Source organism: Macrotis lagotis, chromosome X, assembly GCF_037893015.1.
Source record: "Macrotis lagotis isolate mMagLag1 chromosome X, bilby.v1.9.chrom.fasta, whole genome shotgun sequence".
Lineage (NCBI taxonomy): Eukaryota > Metazoa > Chordata > Mammalia > Peramelemorphia > Peramelidae > Macrotis > Macrotis lagotis.
In genome coordinates this window covers 234,797,293-234,815,587 of record NC_133666.1, presented here as the reverse complement: position 1 = coordinate 234,815,587, position 18,295 = coordinate 234,797,293, and the positions used below count along the sequence as shown (strand labels likewise).

The 18,295-nt window shown below is 33.1% G+C and overlaps 1 protein-coding gene across 1 annotated transcript in view; it reads right to left on the bottom strand.

Moving 5' to 3' along the window:
- Positions 1-18,295, bottom strand: part of EDIL3 (EGF like repeats and discoidin domains 3) — a 629,614-nt gene that overhangs the window by 467,337 nt on the left and 143,982 nt on the right. The gene's annotated exons all lie outside the window — the stretch shown is intronic.

Below are 18,295 nucleotides of genomic sequence, written 5' to 3'. Positions count from 1 at the left end.
TAGCATAACTGATAGGGCACAAAGGTCCTGAGTTGGGAGGGAACACACCTCCTGCCCTAATGGAATTTCTGAGAATAACTCTTTGACCAAAGGAACAAACTTTCTACTCCTAATGACTATGACATTATATGACATTCTGAGTTAAGGGCCACTTACATGATGGACAAGCAAAGGAGCTTTATCAGATCCCACCTTCTGATTTATGCTGCTATAAAAATTTGTTCCTTCAAAATTCCACTGAGGGTCTAGTTCTTAATCAGACTCCACACATGCATGAATGACCAGAAGGTGAGAGAACCTAATAAATGTTTATGTTAACCTAATTCCATTTGCTCTATCTTATCTGAAGGATAACACATATTAGTCTAATTTGATTTGTTACATATTAGGTCAAACTCTGGAGGTTAATACATATTATTTTAATTCTTTACTAAGGTCAACAAATATCATCTCCAGTCTTCCTGATCTGTCTTGCCACTGGAAATAAATGACTCTGGAGGAGAGAGTGAGGTTGATGACTTTACTCAAACCTGATTCATGTAAATATAATTTACTTGCAAGTCAAAAATAATCACCTTCCTGATATCACTGGTCCTCTTCAAGAACGAAGGACAAGTCCTCCTTATTCCAGGTGCAGCACTCTATGTACTATGCTACCTAAGGAGTAGCCATATCAGATCTAAAACTAGATTAGAAAGCATCAGTTATCAATAGTTTTTGGTACTGGCTAAAATATAGAGATATCAGTGGAATAGATTAGATACAAAAGAAGCAATAGTAAATGACTATAGTAAATGACAACATTCCACGATCCTGAATAGCAATATTTGAGAATAGCAATACTTCTGGTCAACTGCCTGCTGTCATCATCTTGGGAAAGAACATGTATGGAGGTGCAGCCTTGCAGCTGCTTTTGTAAGTGACAGAAAAGACTGCACCCTTTGGGATAAGAACTCACTATTTGACATAAACTGCTAGGAAAAATAGAAATTAGTGTGGCAAAACTAGGCACAGATCTCACATTTATACCAAAATAAGGTCTAAATGAGTTCAGAATCTAAATTTAACGGATGATACCATAAACCAATTAGGAGAACAAGCAATAGTTATCTGTCATATCTATGGAGAGGGAAGGATTTATGACCAAAAAAGAAACAAGATTATAAAATACAAAATGGATAATTTTATTGAATAAAATTTAAAACGGTTTTGTACAATTAAAATCAAAGCAACCAAGATTAGAAAGAATGCAGAAAGCTGAGAAATTATTATTGATTAGAGAAATGCATATTCAAACAACTCTGATCTATGATCTCACACATATCAGCTTGGTTACAATGATAAAAAAGGAAAATGATCATTGCTGTTGGGAATGTGGGAAAAGGTAGATACTGATGCACCATTTGTGGAGTTGTGAGCTGATCCAACCATTCTGGAAAGCAATTGATCCTTTGATCAAACAATATGCCTTTGATCCAACAATATACCACTCCTAGGTATATATTCCAAAAAGATCATAAAGCACAAGAAAAGACCCACATGTACAAAAATGTTTTAACAGTAATTTTTGTAGTGGTAGAAAAATTGGAAAATGAGGGGATGCACATCAAATTATAGTATTTGAATGCGATGGAATACCATTGTTCAGGAAGAAATCATGAATGGGCAGACTTCAGAAAAGCCTGGAATGACTTTCATGAACCAATGTTGAGTGAAGTGAGCAAGAGAACATTGTATACATTAATAGCAAAATTTTGTAATTATCCACTATGACAAACTTAGCTCTTCTCAGCATTTTGGTGATCAAGGACAATTCTAAAAATCTTTTGGAAAATGTCATCCTTATTCAGAGAGAGAAAAGAATATAGAGTCTGAATACAGACCAAAGAATACTGTATTTCACTTTTAAAACTTGTTTTATATGCTTTTCCTTTTTCCATGGTTTGTTCCCTTTTATTTCTACTTCTTTTTTCACAACATGAGTAATATATTTTAAATAATATGTGAATATTATATATAAATATATATCTGAAATAATATATCTGAAATACCTTAAACATGATTGCACATGTATAACCTTTATCAGATTACTTGCTGCATTGGGGGAAGGAAGGAAAAAAGACAGAAAAATATGAAACTCAAAAGTTTGCAAAAAGAAGATTGTTGAAAATTATTTTTATATGTAATTGAAAAATAAAATAGCATTCAAAAATCTGTGAAAAAATGGAAAATCAACAACATCATTTTCTTATCTGTGTGCATTTGCTGCATTTTCTGCATCTTGGACCCCCAAACTACTAATTAATCTAGTTGTCCATCAAGATCGATTTCAAAAAGCTTATGTTCCCTTAGCTGGTGCCTTGATTAGAAGCAATATTTGTTTATTCAGAACTCTAGTAGTATATCATGTATTTCATCCGAAGAGTAATTACCTATGTAATAATAAATAGGTGACTTCTGACTTACATTCAAATTCTCCTGCTACTAACCTGGAAAAGTTATTTAAGCTTTGATGCTTTAGGTAACTGTCTAAGACTATAAATTTTAAAGAAGGTGCCAAATTGAATTTTTGAGAAGTTCTTCATAAGGTGCTTCCTTTACCAAGTTAATCACAGGTTCATTCTTTATTCCTTATGCAGTTTTTGTAGTCTAGTCATTTGTGTAGTAGGCTATAAGTTCATTGATGTGAGGGAACACATCACATTATTAATCATAAACTCACTGTTTATGTTTTGGGTTTTTGATTTTGTATCCGTGACACTCATAATAATTTGCCCAAAGTAAGTGTTTAAAAATTTATGTTGAAAAAAGACCAAATAGCTTGTATTTCTACTTCCAATAAGTGGTATATAAGATAAAACTGGATGATTTCTGACCTGAAGAAAATCAGATTACTGTTATCAATTGATTGCAGAAGACTGACTTCTAATGATCTTTATTGTGGTTTTTCAAAGAAGTCTGTAAATAGAATTTCATTTCTGTCTACTTGTCTGAAATATTTTCAAAATTTTGCTCAATGATTCAGGTTAAAGGGAGTAACTCTAAGGGGGTAGCTAGGTGGTGCAGTGGATAGAGCAACAGCCCTGGAATCAGGAGGACCTAGGTTCAAATCCAGTCTCAGACATTTAATAATTACCCAGCTGTGTGATTTTGGGCAAATCACTTAACCTACCCTGCAAAAACCAAAAAAGGAAGTAACTCTAGTTTTGTCATATTTTAGAGCTGAACACTGAATTTCTTGTACTTTTCTAATCTAAACAATAAATGATATACTACATTATTAATATTAAAATAAGATAATCACTGGGAATAATGAAAATTAATCATCTTCTAGACAATAAATTCAATGTCTTTACATAAATCAACCTATTTATATATGGAAAAACTTAGTCCTAGAAGAGCAACCACTAGTTGATGAATTCTTTGACCATACCAAGTCATATTTAAGATATGTATCAATTCATTCATCTATTCCTTCAACTGTTTAGTAAATATATAGAGTACTTCTTTGTATACTTTAAGCTATTTAAAGTGTGGTTGAATATGGTTCTTGCCTTCATGGTCCTTTCAATTTTCTGCATATACCCATATGACTGTATGCACATATGAATAGTCAAGTCAGCTAATTGAACCCAGTAGGTCACCTTGCGGAAATGACAAGAGGCAGCATATACCTGGCAAGTAAAACCACCATCTCAACTCAGATCTTTATGGAAACAGCTCAGGATCATGAGTTCAAAAGTATTTGACATACCAATGTCCGCTAAACAACTTGACCTTCTTCCATTCCAGCCACTGAGGCCATCATTGTGGAGAAGAACCCCACCTTCCTAATCATCACTTGTAATAACTGCTGAACATCTACCATCAACAGATGATGTAATACACTAATAATATAAAAATAACCAGTGGGAATCATGAACATTCATCATATTCTGGATAAGAAACTCAATATCATTTACATGGGCTAGCCTATATTTATGGAAAAGTTAAGCCCTAGAAAACTGGTGGGACCTCATCTATACTATCGATTCTACTTCCCCCTAGTCCTTTTTTAAAAATTTTATTTAAGGCAATGGGGTTAAGTGACTTGCCCCAGGTCACCCAGCTAGGCAATTATTGTCTGAGGTTGGATTGGAACTCAGGTCCTCCTGATTCTAGGGCCAGTGTTCTGTCCAGCTACCCCATTCCCCACTAGTTTTTACAGTCATCCTCTGGGAAAGTAACTTCTACAGATTAAGGCAACTATCCCTAGCAACTGCCCCTCACAGGGCAGACAAGCTAGATTAGCTAAAGTTGAAAGGCACCCCTAGGAAGATCCAGGAAGCACTATGTGTTAGCCAAGTCAATCTACCATCACTACTTGAATACAAACTCCCTCATACTCCTTGGCAACATTCCATGATCCTGAATAGCAATATTTGACAATAGCAATACTTCCGGTCAACTGCCTGCTGTCATCATCTTGGGAAAGAACATCTATGGAAGTGCAACCTTGCAACTGCTTTTGTAAGTGACAGAAAAGAAAATTCTTGCCACTAAAGGCCTTAGTTTGGCATTGTTAAGTTATTCAACCACATATATCCATGTGATTTTATTTATGGATATGGCATTTGTTTTAAAGTTCTATCCTAAGGCACCAGGGTACCTTTCCATCTAACTTGGAGCTAAACTTTTCTATATCTGTTAGTTTTTCTAATAAAATATGATCACTCTGATAGCAGGAACTGTATTGTATTCCCAGAACTTTGTACATTGTAGAACTTAAATGGTTCATTTATTTAGTCTTTCACAAAAACTTTCACAAAACTTTAACATATTGACAATTTTAAAAATCAAGAATTGTTATATTTTATAAATGAAGCATATGGCTATTTATATTCGAAGCAGTTATATTTATTTATATATTTTATATAGCTACTATTCTAGAATATATACATTAATTAGTCAGAAGTTTGGATTAGATGACCTCTCTCCGGTCTCACCTCTGTAAATCGATAGAAAGTGATAAATCCGTGCCAGATTCTCTGAATTCCTAAAGAGGTTATCTGATGGATCTAAAACAAAAAATTCTCATAATCTAAATGATTAACATATATGTATATGTATATATGTGCGCCCATTTTCTTTTGGTTGGGCTGCATTTTCTCTACACGATTGAAATTGTTCTCAAATCTATGAGCAAGATGGAGCTGATCTTTGCTTGCCTAGGAATAGCTGAACTAAGCTAATGTGTCCTTGACTTGGTTTTTCAGTGAGTTAATGACTGCTACAGATGTTTCTTTTTTTCCTGCTAGCTAGAGACTGAAATTAAGTGCCTCCTTTTCAGAGTCATTAGGCCCTCCTTTTAAAATATCGTCAATTTAGCCATATTCTGGTGTAAATCAAATCACATTGACAGTGTAATTTTCCTATCTGCAAAACTAGTCTCCTTGGGCTAAATTTTTTCCTTAATTGAAATGTCTTTAGTGAACTCCACAGATACAAAAAACATGTGGACACACTTAATTTTAAGATAATGTATTTGTACAAAGAAATAGAATCTTTGCAAACAGGGTCTCATGTCTAGGCTTTTTAACTTTGGGGACCTTGGCTTGGCAGTTCTTAATTTCAATCCTGGGCTAAAATTCTTCCTCCATCTTCCAGCCATAATACAGGTAAACCTCCCACTCATAAAGCATGATCTAAAGAATTTAGAATAATAAAAAGAACACAGAACTGAAACCTCCATGAGTGCAAGAACTCTTTCTATAACATCCTTCAAAAAAATAGGTGTGACTGAGCATTTCAAATCATAGGGAATTTTGTACCTGAGCAGCTAAGTATTATTATGGAGAGCAAACTGAACTTGATGTTCTTCCAAACCCAATTCTCTTCTTATTCTAGTCCATCCTCCACTCAGGTGCTAACATAGTGATATTCCTAAAGATTAATTATGTCAAACCTAACTTCCCCCACTCCTTCCTTATCCTTGATATTTAATAAAAACAAAACAAAACAAAACAAAACCTGGTGGCTTTCCTATAGAGGTTTTGATGGGACTTTTTAACCAGGACACTTATTACCTTGTCTGTCTTTTTATTTTTTACATTCCTCCATGTAATTGAATTTTTAATTTTTTTACTTTTTATTTTTAATTTATGAAACAAAAATAAACATTTCCATAATAGTCAAAGAAAAAATATAATTGTACATAAAACTGCAAGTCTATTATGTAAAACTTACTATTTCTTTTAAGTATATAATAAAGTTGGTTATGTTCATTTTTTGCCTTTTTCCCCCTAGAGATAACTCAAATATGGATGTATATGTAAAATAATTCTATACATATTCCTATTTATCAGAGCTTTCTCTGGATGCATATAGCATCTTCCTTCATATGTCCTTCCTTAAAGTGCTGTGTACAAGTTATTGCTTCTAACTATATTCCTTTTATAGTAACTTTGTTACTCCCATGCCTAAGAGTCTCTCAAAACTTAATCTGTGTCTTTTTTTTCCCTTCAAATCTCACCTAAAAGTTCATGTTCTATTGGAAGTCCCTTGTTGGTTTATACTTGTTGACAATATGACCGAAGGATAAAACCTGCCTCAGACACTATTATGTAATTCTGAGAAAGTCATTAAAGCTCATTGATTCTTAGTTTTCTCATTTGTAAAATAATAATGATAACAATAAAAATGCCTACTTCTTTGGATTATGAGGATCAAATGAGATATCAAACACAAGGTGTTGTAGTACAGTATTTTTTTTTTTTTTAGTTCTGTCTAACACGTCATAGATCCATTTTTGATTTTCAATGCAAAGATACTGGACTGGTTTGCCATTTCCTTCTCCAACTCATTTTATGTATGCAGAAGTTGGGGCAAATAGGATTGAGTGACTTACTTAGGGTGACACAGTTGTAACTATCTGAGGCCAGATTTGAAGCCAGGTTTTCCTGACTCCAAACCTGGTGCTCTATCCACTGTGCCACCTACTTGCCCCAATTTGTTGTTCATTCATTCAGTCATGTCCGACTCTTTATGACTCCCTGGCCCAGACTGTCCAAGGGTTTTCTTGCAAAAGATAAGAGAATAGTTTGTCATTTTCTTTATCAGCGGATGAAGATAAATAGAGGTTAAGTGATTTGTCCAGTCACCCAACTCGTGTTTGCAGCTGCATTTGAACTGAGGTCTTCTTGATTCCAGGGCCTATGTTCTATGCACTGATTCATATTATAAAGTCCTTTTCAAATCATTATATTATATAAATGTGAACTCACAAGGCAATCCATCTCCTTATTTGAAAACTTGTGCTCTTTAGAACTCTAGCCTTAGAATCAGAAAATTTGTATTTCAGTCCTACCTCTGACACTTAGGATCTATGAGATTTCTGAATAGTCATTCAACTTCTCATAGCCTCAGTGCTCCTTTTTGTATGTGCATATAAATATGTATCTTTTTGTATTTTTGTGAGAAATTAAAACCATTATATGTGAGATACCTACATATACATATATAAAGCATTGTTAAGGACAAGTTTTTATACTGAGTTAAATATCTGCTGTTCTGGATGCTTTCAGTCTTCATTCTGTCCTCTAGAGTGATGTGGAATAAATTTATGCACTCCTTAACATGAACCCAGGTTAATATTTGATGACAGTTATCATTTCTTCCCTGTGTTTCTTATATAATACAAAGTACTCACAATGAAAAGGACTTCTCTGGGTGGAAAGGAGAAGAAAGCTGTTAGAAATATTTCTTTTATGTCAGTCTGGTCACTACCTCACCTTTCAACCTTTGCTAAATCCACTGAGTTAGTAATTAGCATTCATTTGCACTAATGTGTCAAACTCAAGCCCTTTCAGTTCATCCTTCAAACTCATCCCCCTGGAGTTAATGCTTTCTTCTAGGAATTCCTGCTGATAGCAACCAAGATAATTAATTTTTTTTTAAAAAAGAACCTTTTTTCTTCTTCTAAAGCAGTATAAACACATAAGAAAACTCAAAAAGAAATTATTTATTCAGGAAAAGAGAAACCTGAAGTATAACTCATTATCATCTGGTCATATATTTAAGCCAGTGGATGATAACTAGATGGGGTAGAATTTAGTAGATGGAAATATAGATGAAAATTAAGTATGTTTAAAACCCTACAATGTATTATCAATTAATTAATCAATCAAAAAACATCTATCAAGAGCCAGCTTATTGGCTAGGTGTTGGGGTTACAAATACATATATATGTGTGTATATATACACACACATATATATGTATATGGAGAGAGGGGGGAGAGAGGGAGAGGCAGAAAGGAGAGCATAAATATAAAGCAAAAATACAAACACATGCAATGGTTAATCGAAACATAGTTTCAGAAAGATACTGGAGATCAGGAAACACTTCATTCAGAAGATTGTGTTGGAGCTGTATTCTCAATTAATACAGTGGCTCTTTAAGATAGAGATAAGGAAGAAATTTCAGACCTCAGGGATAGTCAGTGCATAGGTACAGAGATATGAGATGCAGCATCAGGTATGAGGATCACAGAGAAGGTCAATTTGGCTGGATTGCAATTAAAAGCCAAAGAAATTTATAAAGTAAGGGAGTCAAATGGCAAAATCAGTGATTAAAGAAAATTAGATTGATAGCAGTGTATAGAATAGAGTGAAGTGGGGAGGCATTTCAGGTAAGAAAAACAATTAGGAAGACATTGGAATACTCTAATTGAGAGGCAATTAGTGCCTGAATTAAGGTAATAGATTTATGAGTAGAAAGAAGATATAGATTCTTGAGTTTGTGTGGAGGTAGAAAGATGCATATTTGACAATGGATGTGTGGGGTGAGGGAGAGTGAGAATTTGAGGTAATATGAAAACTGGAATTAGAATGGAAAACTGGAAGGACTGTGGTACCTTCAACAAGAATTGGAAAGTTTAGAAGAAAGAGGATTTGTGGGAAAATTCTTTGAATTCATTTTGGACGTGTTACATTTGAGATATCTTTAGGACATAATTTAAAATGTGTATTAGGCAATTGTATTTTTGGAACTGAAATTCAAAGAAGATATTGGGGATTAGAAGAAAGCTATCTATCTGTCTAATCATCAGTTTTTTCTATTTATAGACAGGTATCCATAGGTACATAATTAACCAGATAAAGAGGTGATATATATATGTATATGTATATGTATATGTATATGTATATGTATATGTATATGTATATGTATATGTATATGTATATGTATATGTATATGTATATGTATAGATAGATAGATTAGACAGACAGACAGACAGACAGATAGATAGATAGATAGATAGACAGACAGATAGATGGATGTATCCTCTGCACCCAAATAATAGGTAAATCTATGGAGCTACTGAGATTACTGAAAGAAGAAAAGAACTGATGAGATTACTAAAAGAAGGAAGAAAAGAAGGTTGGGCAAAATTTTGGAAAAAAACCCTAAAGTTAAGGAGGACAATATAAATAATGAGCCATCAAAAAAGAGAAGTCATGGCCAGACAAAAATCTGAATTGAGAAAAAGAGTGTCTTGAACATCCAAAGCAGAGTGTATATCCAAGAATGGGAAGTGGTCAACAGTATAAATGTAGCAAAAACTGAAAAGGATGAGCACTGAGAATATAACATGAGATGTGGCAATTAAGATATCATAAAGTGTATACAAATGTAAAATTCTACACTTGGATTCAAGAGAACAACACCATTGGGGGGACACATGGTTGAATAGAAATTTGTCCAAAAACTATCTGGACATTTTAATAGTAGTTGATAGAAAACTTGCTTGAACCCAGGAAAACCTGATTTCAAAATGGTTGGATAATAAAGACTGAACTTTAAATTGAGGAAATTATTTATCCTTGTATTTCTCTAGATAGCTTTCAAAGACTAAAATCAGTAACCTGAGTAGGTAAATGTAGCTTTCTCCAACTATTGTTTTTAATGTTTATTATTAATATATAAGCAAACTCATACAAAGAAATGACCATGTTCACTCATTTTCTTCTTGATGGACACTATGCCTTTAATTTCTTTTCCATGTCCTATTGTCCCTAGTCTGTGAAACCACTGACTTCTGCAAAGGAGTGGGTAAAAGTATCTTCTCAAATTATAGGTAGCATTGACTAAGAGAAAGCTCATTTTTTAATTCTTATTCTATTCCCAGTGAATCTGAAAGGCAATACATGTATTGTCCTTTCTTCCATTGCTTCCAATCTGTGGGTTCTGACTCTCTGCAGGATCATGACTTTATCTCAAGAAGTTCATATTAAACATGTATTTTCTTATTCAGTAGTCACTAATGGAAAATAATTATCATGAGGTGCATGAAACTTTGTGACATTTAAAAAGAGTCTTCATGTTTCAAAAAGTTGTGAATAGCTACTAGTAAATTATTATAAACTTCTTTACCTACACCCTCCCTTTTGTTAGAACTCCTTAAGCTTTCCCTGAATATCCCCATTCCAGTTAATCTAAGCCTGTCCTCCCATCATTCAAAGTAGATATTTACAATCAAAGGTCTATATTTACTTCTGCAGAATGTTTATCCTCAGAGACTAGACTAAATTGCCCTTTTCATAATTTACATTATGAGACAGTCCATCAGCATCTATTTGATTATATTGTCCCAGACAAGCCCAAAGAAGGTGTATGTTTACTAAACATGATTTTATAGTATTTGAATATTATAACAATCTACTAGCCTCCAAACTAATCACTTCACAATGGATCATTAAATTGTTCTCAAGTAAGGTTATCCATTGCTAAAGGGAATATTAGGTAATGTTCTTTTGTGTTTAGGATGCAACCACCAAGTTTGGTTTAAAATTACCCATTTCCAAATAACTCTCATGATGCTTTTCATTCTCAGAAAATCCCCCATCCAAATGGGATATATTAATCTTTCTGGAAGAACATGACATAAATTCACCTTTTAAAGTAAGTTATTTATAGAAATAATAGTTGGGATTGCTTTGATTATTATCTATCTAAGAATTATTTTGATTAGCATTTATGAGGAGCTGAGAGGCACTATGTTAAGTTCTAAGAAAATTAGAGAACCTATTTCATAGTCCCTGCTTTCAAGGAGCTTATATTCTAGTGAAAAGAAATGAGGGAAAGATGTAGATAACTTAGAAAATGATTAAGTGCATTGAAGAGTTCAAACAATCTGGTTTAAAGAATCTATAGAAGTCCAAAAAAAAGCTTAAAGAAGGTGATGGCAGCTAAGCTGACCTTGAATCCAATATCTTTTTTCCCCAGTGGTAGGATTCCAAAGGTTGACTGTATTATTATTAATCAGTGATTAATTACTAATATTTTATTGTATCATGCTAGCTAATAAACCCAAATGTAGAAAGGGATAAATAATAACAATTATTTCTTATTACCTTCAAGAACCAGGTTACCACTGATAATTACTCAGGGAGATAAGAATATGTAGCAATGGCGTAGGATTTTACCAATCGGAGAACATGTCATTTTTAAAAGACTGGTCTGCAGTATGTTCTTTACTGTCAGGGAAAGAGACTGCTTGGATGAATCTTTTACCCAGTAAGAGCAAGTAGTCCAGGAATTGCTGTCAGCATCGACACTTTGGAAATGTTAATTATTTTCTTTGTAAATATTTATAATAACCAGAATATATAAGGGTCTCATGTACCCAATGAAACCACTTTGTCCTATTACAAGTTTTCTGGTTTGTTCTTCCTACCCTTCATCCAGAGTGATCTGACCAAGGACAGCATGGAGGTGAAGGACAGAGTGGGAGTTTGTCTTCAGGTCCTCAGCATGGAGTCCTATGAGGAAAGATGGGTACAAGCTAACTGAAATGACCCGGAAGATTTGGAGGGAACTGGTGTCCAGGAACAGGCTTAAAGATTCCTTTTAATGATTTCACAACAGTACAAAACATGACCATACAGTCATAGAAATGATGGTTGAGAGGAATGGATCTGGGAGGTTATTACACCATCAATTTTCTTTTCTGATCCCTACCCACTGGTAACAACCTACCTGTCCAGACTTCTTTCACATTATAATCTTTGCTATTCATATTACATTAACTTAATATTAAATTTTTAATATTATATTGCCCACATTGTGCTTTCCTATGTGATATCTGCTCACATCTTAGCCTTATAATCCTTTACTTCCTTCTGGACTCAGCTCATATGCCAGCTTCTAAGGAAAACTATTCCTGATCCCAGGAGTATTCCCGCCCTCCTCAAAATGTTTGATATTTACTTAATATCCTATTATAATGTAAAATCCTAGAAGGCAGAGAATCTTTAATTTTACTAGTGTATTCCTAGACCACTGAGCTATGCTTTGTACATGGTAGCTCTTAAATTCACGTTTGTTAAGTTGAATTAAATTGAATAAAATAAGAAATATCATCAATCTATTTTGTTTTGAATGCAGTACCATAGCTAATAATATATTTCAAAATTATATTTTCTTATTTTAATTAGCCTAAATCTCTTTAATATTAAAAATACAACTATCCTTTTATTTTAAGTAGTTTGCTTTAAAAAGATCATTTGTTGGATCAGTTTCCCACTGGTTTTCAATTATAGTAAAGGACAATCATTATTCAACTATTTAATTAGATCAAAGATTAAAATGTTGAGGCATATTTGATTTGTTCACTAAAAGGAAAAAGGGACCAAAAACCTCATTGTTTCTGTTTCTTCTCTTTCCAATGTCTTTATCTCTCTTTGTTTCTCACTCATCTCTCCCTGTATCTATCTCTCTGTCTCTGTGTTTCTCTCTTTCCTCTCTGTCTATCTCTATCTTCCTCTCTCCTCTCTATTCCCTTCCATTTCTTTTGATCTGTATATTTCTTTCCTCTTAAACACACGAATACATTCTCATACTCAGTCTCTATTTCATACACATACATATATACAATACACATAAAATACATTTTAAATCATTTCATTAATAGAGTTATTAAGTTTTTGGGTCCATCCAAATAAAGTTAGAGAGGTATCATAAAGCAAACAAATGAAAAACTTTTAATCTCAGGAAATAAATATAAAATATAAAAACTTATTCAGATGCCATTTTAACATCCATCCATCCACTTCACTTTTCTTGAATAAGCACTAACCGAGTCTTCCCTGATTACAGCAAAAATAAATAAATAAATAAATAAACAAAAAAACAAACAAATAAATAAATAAATAAAACAATGAATTATGGCTCAGTATCACTGATGATAGTTCATCCTTTTGATTGTAGTCAACTTGGAAATTGCTCAGTAATCACCCCTGCTAAATAGTTTTGGATCTATAGACCAGCTCTCATTAAGATAATGTCAGGGAAGACTTGACTCAGTCGACTTCATTCAAAAGTCAATCTTAAAGAGACTGACATCTCCTTCTTATAATTTCCTTCAGTATGCTGCCAACCTAAGTGAAATTTGCAGAATCTTCTCATTTGGTATCCAAAGTTCAATCATCCAAAAATTGCTTCACCTAACCCAAATGATCTTTTCAAATTCTTTTTCATTTTGACAGTGTATGATCAATAACCAGAGAATCTTTAAGACACATAGTCAATCTATGCCATCCTATTTGGAATTCTGATACTGACCAGTTTCAAGAAGTCAAAGACATTGTAGAATGACCAGTGAAATAAGGTCATGAAATAAAATTATTAGAATATATATTTTTAAGAAAATATTTAGTAGCTCTAGAATAATTAATAGGGCCACATTTATTTTTCCCAGAAAAAAAGAAATTGAGGAAAATTCTAATAAATTAAAACCATTGTACTGCATTATGTTAATGAAATCTTAAGTTGGCATAAGAAAGAGAGTATAAAATTGTGATTGTTATTTGTAAGAAGAGAATAGAGAGGAGAGTTCAGAATAGGGAGAATTGGGTTGAAGTCCTGCTTATGAAACAGCTTGACCCAGGACAAAGTTATTAACCTCTCATTTTCCCAAAGAAATAGGATGATGATGATGATGATGATGATGATGATGATGATGACAGAAACTTCCATTTACATAGCATCTTAAGGTTTGCAAAGTGATTTATATATGCTAGCTCATTTGATAATAACAATAGGATGAGTGAGGTAGATGCTTTTATTTTGCATATTAGAGAAAAGAAAACTGAAACACAGAAAGCTTAAAGTTATTTTGCCCAGTGTCATATAATAGCAAGAATCAGAGGTAGAATTAGAATTCAGATCTTCCTGGCTCACTGGCCTTTGCAGATACTCACTGGCCTCTCCAGTGGATCTACTAACACCCATTTTCAAACCAATATCCATTATTAGTTCTGATTGATACACAAAAAATGATTCCGGTGATGAGTGACTCAAAGGTCAGTCAATTGTTACTCTGGAGACATTTTTGTATTCAATAAACATCTAAATAAAGATTAAAACGTTTAAAGATGACAAATTTCAGGAGATAGATTTGAAAAGTTTCCTTTGTCCTCAGAGAAACATATGACTAATATCTTTGAGGAGTCAGGTGGAAAATAAAAAGTAATTCTAGGGTTATTAGAAATAAACCTTGATAAATAAAACAAACAAATGCAAAATGAATAGGCAACTTCCTTTAGAGGGGGTTGGGGGAGGGGAAGAAAATGTAAAGATTTTTACATAAATGTGTAAGAAGTAAAAGAAAGATGAGGGGTACTGTGGGAGGGACAGGTTTGCCTCTTTGACAGTGTACACAAACTTAGGTTTGTCCAAGATTCTTCTTGGCATAGAGGGACATTAGATGAAAGAAACATTGTCTACCAGTTGGGACAAGAGTTGTAGACTTAATTGGAACTTGATATCTAGTGAACAAAGAATAAAATGGCAAAAATTGGATAAGGATCTCTTTGAATTAACTAGATTTTGAATATCATGGTAGTGCTACTGCAAAGTAACAAGGTTTAGGGTAAAGCATGAAGAGGCTTTATCACTAAGAATAGCATGCATTTGAAATGTTCTGCCTCCAGATGTGCTGTAATAAGGAGATTAGATGTCTGACTGCATTTTCCTTCCCATGCATGAGAGGAATAATTTTCAAAATTGGGATCAAAATATTTTTTTCTCCAGTACATCCAAGAAGAGATATTTTTATTCCTTTGGAATTTGAGAAATGAACTAACCTGGGAACAAGGGACCTTAGAACTTCATAGCATCTTAGAATTTTAATGCTGAGCTAAATCAGACCTTAAAGACCTCTCCATCATCTTTGGGGATTCTGTATTACTATAAACACAGCTATCATCAGGACTTTAGAAGAGTTCAAGTGTTCTTTTCTTTTTTTTTTAAGGCCTTATCTTCAAAACACCAAATGTTGTTTGTTGGTGTAAAATCTTAGCTTGCTTCTGTGTTTTCTGCACTGGGACCTACTTAAGAGCATGGAAATAATTATCTGACTAGAGTAAGTCCAACTATACTAACTTACTGTAGAGATGAAAAAACATTTCTGTCTTTAATGAATTGATTAAAATATTTTGTCCCATAATCAAGTTTAATGTTTGAATATAGAAGTTTTGTTGGTGTTGTTTGGTTGTTTTTATTTTTGTTTGGTTTTGTAAAAGTACTTAAGGCACTCTGATTGATTGTTTACTGATTATTCACTTATTCATTTGGGCAACAAATACTAGTTGAAGGATTACTGACTATGCTCTAGCACTGTACTGGTATAACAATCAAGAGATTTTATACTCATTTATTAATTTCTAAAACTTCAAATCCAACTAGTTGGATTTAAATTTGATCTAACATAAAGGGCATTTTAATTAGAAAAAAAGTTACTTATTTGAACCATGTATAAATATATATATATATATATATAAATATATATATGTGTGTGTGTGTGTGTGTGTGTGTGTATTAAGACATATAGTTTTTTCTTCGATGCAAGAGAAATATATTTAATTCAAATACTACAGAAAGTTGAAACTCCTTTAAAATTGTTTTAGATACATGTTAAAATTATTACATACTATTCCATCATTTTCCACAGAACCACAATCTCTTGACACTCTGGGGGAAGATTATTCAAACATATATTAAATAAATTTTTCCGAGGATCCTATAGATAATTTCTATGCCTTCAAGGGATACATGCTATAAAAATCACTGGCCCTGATCATGCTGCTTGAGCAGCTAGGTTGGGGAGATCCGAGAGAGACAACTGTGGTTCTTTTAAGTGAGGAAATCACCAGCCTCTGATTCACAAGAGCAAGAAAGAATTAAACTTAAATTCACACATTCTGCAAAGGTTCATAGGTTGCTACAAAATGTTCACAAGTTACTAAAAAAATAGTTTACAGGTGACAAGAAAAAGTCACAGCTTAATGTTTTTTGTTTTTTTTTTAAGCAGCAAGATAGTAAGTTTCAATAGAAATGGTAAAGTTAAGCAAAGGAAAAAACAGATGGGCTCAGGAGGACAGCAGACAGTTAAGAAAGGGGAAAAGGTAAGGGAAAGGAAACAATCATAAGATGTCACTGGGCTTAGGTCAGCTTGGATTTGACCTGGGAAGTGGGATTGACCAAATCTTATAGAGAGCCTAGCCCACTTCTTGTGCAAGGAGGAGTCAGGGAGGGGAGTCAAGGAGGGACCCACCTGGATATGACTAGATTCAGGCATATACTCTGGAAGGCTAAAAGTCAGATGGGTGGAGGAGGGGTATGGGGAAGGGGCTGAAGTTACTTTCTATTATCTTTGAGATGCATTTTGAATTTTGCAAAAAGTAATTATAATAATTCAACATGTTATACTGAAAGAATATGGCATGTTTCTTAGAACATGAAAAATTTCTGGTTTATGATAAAATGAAAATGGTTTATTTTTGTTCCTTTAAATATGACATAAGAGACAAATATTTCCCTACCAATGGCTCCTAAAAGCACAACAATCTAATGAAAACCATTTCTCAACCTTTAAAACAAATTGTTTGGATTTTTCATAATGATATACACCAAAACAAGCAGCAGCCTCCATCCTACCAGGAGCCAGAGTTTTGTTTTGTTTTTTTAATCTAGATACAATGGGTCATAAGGACTTGTTTGAAATCAGTTCAATTTATAACAACGCTTAACACATATTAAGGGTTCAATGCATTTCTTTTACTTTGCTTTGTTTTTTAAAATGTTTATCCACTCATTCTCCTATTTATTCATGTCCTGCTCAGAATGTGCATGCTTCAGACACATGCATTATTTTCCCCTGAAAATGTGGTTCTTCAGGGAAACTCTGAACTTTAATTGTTCCATCTTCCCCCTGTTAAAAATTTTAACACAGGGAATATAACTATCCCTCTATAGAAAATAATGAGAAGCCTCGAGGTTCTAGTAGCTTGCCAAAATTCTTAGAATGAGTTATTTTAGAATTGAATTGAAAGAAATTGCTATTATTCAGCTATAGCTTTGTGATTCTTTAAGTAATAATGATAAACACCAAGGTAATGGTAAAACATATTGGTCAAATCTGGTCAAGATTCAAGTAGCAAAAAGTGACAAAATACAGAGAACAAATACTTTTGTTCTTGATCGGATGTCAGCCACAACCCTGGATTGCTATCTTCCCAAATGATGCAAACCCCTCTCTTTTTTTTTCCTTTGCTTCAAAACATATTTTCTAAGAACTTTAACTTCTTAAAGTATGCCCAAAAACCTTATGGTAGGTGATACAAATTTAAACCACTAAATTGAAATGCTTGAATATGACAAAGATGAGAAGTTTTTCTCCTCAGAACTGACATGAAGAGTAGAGATGTTTCAAGTATTCTGATCAAATCTGTGCCTATAATCTGAAGGGAACTTTTTGTTCAAATTTACATTATGCCATTTTTAAAAGGAAGAATACTTGCTGGAGAACAATTTAGAACATAAATGTGTCTAAATGTGGGTCACTTATTCACAAACAATTGAATCATTTCATAGAAGGAAAAAATAATTTCAGATTTTTGTTGAATTGGAATGGAATCTTTAATAACATGCCAATATTTTGCAAAGTAAAATTTAGAAAAAGACTTTTTTTTCCAAATTCCTTTAATGGAAATATTATACCTGATCATATCATTAGAAAAGATATAGGTAGAATCGTTCATAAAACACTAAGACATTCTAAATAGGCTCTCTCAAGTCTATTTCAATAAAATGTCTGTTTTTCACAAACAAATTGATTTTGAAATTACATAAAATTGAGGTTAACATTTTCTTTTTATAAAATCATTTGATCTGTATGTGATTATTAATGTTTGACATCTTAATAAATTTTACTTGACTTTTTCAATGAAATTACATTTATCAACATATAAATATGATAGA